Here is a 5,058-nt window from a genome sequence, read left to right as displayed (position 1 = left end):
AAGTGCAAAAAAACCCACGTACTTCTGTAGTAACTGCTGAAACCAGGGATTGAATCTTCAGTCTAATGCTCTCCCAACTGAGCTGTTTCAGCTTCATGAGGGGAGCAACTGTTGCCTGGTTGCAACTCTATCAAAGAACCAAAACATGCCGCAAAACAAAAACCAGATGTTTAATAAGTGCCAAAAAAAAACACATAATTCTGTACTAAATGCTGAACCCAGGGAATGAACCAGGGACCTTTAGATCTGCAGTCTAACGCTCTCCCAACTGAGCTTTTTCAGCTCCATGAGGGTAGGAACTGTTGCCTGGTTGCAACCCTGTCGAATAACCAAAACGTGCCGCAAAACATAACCAGATGTTTCATAAGTGCCAAAAAACACATAATTCTGTACTAAATGCTGAAACCAGGGACCTTCAGATCTTCAGTTTAACGCTCTCCCAACTGAGCTATTTCAGCTCCATGAGGGTCGGAACTGTTGCCTGGTTGCGACTCTGTCAAAGAACCAAAACATGCCGCAAAACATGACCAGATGTTTCACAAGTGAAAAAAAAACACCGGGAAACAAGTTCAGTACAGAGTCTCCTCGTTAGTATGGTGGACTTTATCTCCGCCTATCACGCAGAAGACTGTGGTTCAATCCCCACGGGGAGTTTCACAATGTTACCATTTGCTTTTCGTGGGGCTCTTCTTTTTGGAAAGCAGGCCAAGCAGCCTTGTTTCCAAGTAGGAACCTCAAACGGATCAGGCGAATATCACAACTCCGGTTCTCCACAACTGAAACTGTTGCTCACGTGCCGTCAATCAGCAGGACCAGCAACTCGCCTCACTCGGTGGAATTACATTTAACTGTAGTGACCTGAAAGAATCAAACATAACAAATCTTGAAACATTTTAACCTTCCAGAAAACACAAAATGAACAAGAAAGTATTTAAAATTACAAAAATACATTAACAAAACATGAATATGGATAATAATTTGGCAATCCATTAGAGTATGAACTCAAATTTTTAACATGGATTTTTTTAACATTGAAATCCAACACAAAAAAAACATTTTAAAATTTTCTGTGCAATAAATATTCACCCTAAAAAATATCTGTTTGAAAAAATTCACCGTAACACAAAGAGCTCTAATTTCTGGACAATGTGAAAATAAATTCCTTTCAAGTTCACCTTTTAAAAACTTAAATATTTCTTGAGGTAGCCATTCAAGGTATATCCATCCATCCATTTTCTGAGCCGCTTATCCTCACAAGGGTCGTGGGACTATTGCTTGAGCCGGTCCCAGCAATCTTCAGGGAGGAGGCAGGGTACACCCTCAAATGGTTGCCAGCCAATCACAGGGCGCATAGAAGCAAACAACCACTCACAAACACGTGCAGGGGCAATTTAGTGTTTTTCAGACATGGGAGGAAACGGCAGAATTTGGAGAAAGCCAACGCAGGCACAGGGAGAACATGTAGACTGGAAACAGCCGGTACTGGGATTTGAACTCCGTCCCCTTGGAACTATCAGGCCAACGCTCAACAAGTGCACCACCGTTCTTCCCTTATTTGGTCCATATTATCTAAAATATTGTGGTGATTGTTGTAATATTTTCGAGGTTGAAGTTGCCAGAGTAGAGAGGAAATTTGGTGATGATTGTTGACAGTTTTTGGTTCATGCATGAGGCCTGCAAAAATGTGGCACTCGGCCACGATGTTCATATGATTTTAATGATGACACCCAAATAAATAGATTATTCCACATATTAAATTAGTAATTGACATAATTTTTGGGTACTCGATGTTGTTCATGTGGTGCAATGATATATGTCAGCAATGTATGATGTAATACCAAATTAAATAAAACCGTGTTTGGTAACTCAAGTAAGCTGTTTTCTTTTTTTAATTTCAAGAAAAAATATTGAGCAAAACAAAAATCAAAGCAAAAAAAGTTTTTTAAATATGGGCCATGAAGCCCATACTTTCAACATGGATTTTGTCCAATGTTTTAGTGATAGCAACATCAAATGAGCAAATAATTGATTGAAATAAGACTGCAAAGTGTATTTGTGATCTTTAATAAATCCATCCATTCATCCATTTTCTTCACCACTTATCCTCACAAGGGTCACAGGGAGTGCTGTAGCCTATCACAGCTGTCAACAGGCAGGAGGCAGGGTACAACCTGAACTGGTTGCCAGCCAATCCTGGGCACATTGAAACTAACAGACACACTCACAATCACACCTAGGAGCAATTTAGAGTGTCCAATTAATATGACATGTTTTTGGAATATGGGAGGAAACCGGAGTCCCCGGAGAAAATCTACGCAGGCAGGGAGAGAACATGCAAACTACACACAGGCGGGTCCAGGATTGAACCCAGGACCTCAGAACTGTGAGGCCAATGTTTTACCAACTGATCCACCGTGCCAGCAATCTTAATAAATAACAAATAAATAAGCAATAAATAAAGTATGACTAAATTTGCTTGTAAAGTATATCAAATCCATTTCCCCCATTAAAAGAAATGAATGTCTTTCAACCATTGAGAATCTTTTATTAACAAAATGCTCTCAACTTCAAGCAAATGTGGCCCGAGCCAAATGGGAAAAGTGAAAAAAGTTGTTGAGCAAAAAAAAAAAACAAAGCAAAAAAAAAAAAGGTTTTCAAATATGGACCATGAAGACCCAGACTTTCAACAATGTATTTTGTCCATTGTTTTAGTGATGGCAACATCAAATGTGCAAATAATTGATTGAAATAAGACTGGAATTTGGAGGAGTTGAATGTCAATTGTATTTGTGATCTTTAATAAATGAAATTTTTTAAAACAATGAATATGACTGAATTTGCTTGTCCAGTAAATGAAATCCATTTTCCCCATTAAAAGAAATTAATGTTTTTCAACCATTGGGAACCTTCCATTAACAAAATGCTTTCAACTTCAAGCAAATGTGGCCTGAGCCAAATAACCAAAGTGAAAAACTGCAAAGCTGAGGGACTCTGGAGGATCACGACAAGCTCCAATGTCAGATAGTGATGACATGATGTCACACTCTCCTCTCTGATGACGACATGATAAAAAGTCCAGATGTGATATAACATCTCACACTGACGTAAACAATAGAAATTTTCGCTGTGAGGAAAAAAAGCAAATGAAATGAGAAGACTTACTGAAGAGAAACCTTTTCCCTGCTCATTTGTGGTCAGATTCTCTCCTCCATATAGTTTTGATAAACACAACACGGGGTGTGTGGCCCACACACACACAGTATAGACTTGTATCACATATTGTTTCTAGTATCTGTTTGTGCATCATCCTGTGTTGTGTATTGTTTTGTTTTGTTTTTTTATAAGGCTGGATTGTCAGATCGTCCCTATCATCTTGCCTCGGTCGTAATCACGATCACGGTGTGTATTGTTCTAGATTGTATTGCATATTATTATTAGTGCGTTTTCTTCTAATGTTTGATTGTCTGGTACAATCACTGAATTGTGTTGTATCGCCTTGATGCTGCTGTATTTGTATTTATATTTGCTGCATTTTATCATGCAAATATACAGTAGCAGTAATGCTAAAATTTATTTGTTGATACTGCATCGTAACAGGCAAATATTCGCCCTGAACACACCACTGACCCGGACTGATCCCAAACCAAAGTCTTATGGTTACATTGTTGGCAGGATTCAAACCTACACAGGGAGACCCCCATGGCTTTCAAGCCCATCGCCTTAACCACTCAGCCACAACAAGCACATCTGTTGTTGCTTTTTTCATTTTCTGACTTCTGCACATTTGCAAACATGCGCGACAAACTTATGGGGAACTCACGTGGTGAATAAAACGGCCAGCGGTTCAAAACCAGCAACTCTAAAACCAGGCTGCAGTGTGTGCTGAACTGTGTAATGTCCATGCATCGTTTCTCATTGATATAAAAGCATATTCCAGCACCTTTCGGTTTCCATGTTAGCTCAGCGACACGGTCTGCACAATGTAGGTTGAAGGCAGGGAGCGTGATGGCAGCGTCAGACAATCATCCACAAAGCCAAGTCTCCATGAAGCACAGTAATGCAGAACCTCCAAAGTTTTGTTCATAAACTGCATGAATTCAGGGTTTTGATCATTTCATGGGAAAAAAAACTCCCCTCAAAAATGGGAGAAAATTGCCCACTCCTGACTTGTAAGACAAATACTGTGCAAGCTTTGTTGACACGAATTCACCAGTCGGGCATGTCGGTGACTTGCAGTGGTTGCCAACGATACACCGTAGTTTTGAGCTTAAACCTCTACTGAAGCTTGGTGTCACTGGCTCTGTGGCGTAACGGTAGCGTGTCTGACTCCAGATCAGAAGATTGTGTGTTCAAATCACATCAGGGTCATTTCTTCGGCATTCTGATAGATATCAAAGGTTCTGCTTTAAATTCTCATCCCATTCCACAGGAAAAGACATATCACGGGTTTGGAGTTGACTCCTCGAGCATTTGTATGACTTCTGCTTTTGTCAGGAATGTTTCATTTGTCACTGAGGTGGAAAGTCGAAGTTATTGGGAGAAAATCCAAATGTCCACTTGTTCTAAGTTTGTCATTCTTCAAAATTTCACCATTGATGTTTGTATTCATGTAACAGTTCTCAATCATTCACATTTCACAACTGGAACGAATGATGAATATTGAATTGTCTACAAAACTAACAGGTAGCAGGAAGACATGGGGGTAAAGCTCAGTGGTAGAGCATTTGACTGCAGATCAAGAGGTCTCCAGTTCACCTCTGGATACCCCTTGCCCGTTTTGTTCAGAGACTGCATGAATTCAGGGTTGTGATCATCTCATGGGGAAAAAAAGCCTCCCCTCAAAGATGGAAGACAATTCCCCACTCGTGACTTGAATGACAAATACAGTGCAAGCTTTTTTGACACTGATTCACTGGTCGGGCATGTCAGAGACATGTCTTGATTGCCAATTATATCCCCTACTATTGAGTTTATTTAATGTTGTGATGCTGTTGTGCTCTAATAGGAACACGATGTGGAAGCGCAGTTTTATTTTGATCTCTGTCATTTATTCTTTTT

The 5,058-nt window shown here is 39.9% G+C and overlaps 2 non-coding genes across 2 annotated transcripts; one reads left to right on the top strand and one right to left on the bottom strand.

Moving 5' to 3' along the window:
* Positions 1-210: 210 nt before the first annotated feature.
* On the bottom strand, positions 211-283 carry trnac-gca (transfer RNA cysteine (anticodon GCA)). Its single transcript has one exon. It is a non-coding gene; the product is annotated as a tRNA-Cys (tRNA).
* Positions 284-4,296: 4,013 nt separating this feature from the next.
* On the top strand, positions 4,297-4,368 carry trnaw-cca (transfer RNA tryptophan (anticodon CCA)). The gene has a single exon. It is a non-coding gene; the product is annotated as a tRNA-Trp (tRNA).
* Positions 4,369-5,058: the final 690 nt, after the last annotated feature.

This window comes from Syngnathoides biaculeatus, chromosome 20 (genome assembly GCF_019802595.1).
Source record: "Syngnathoides biaculeatus isolate LvHL_M chromosome 20, ASM1980259v1, whole genome shotgun sequence".
NCBI lineage: Eukaryota > Metazoa > Chordata > Actinopteri > Syngnathiformes > Syngnathidae > Syngnathoides > Syngnathoides biaculeatus.
This window is presented reverse-complemented; position numbering and strand designations above follow the sequence as displayed.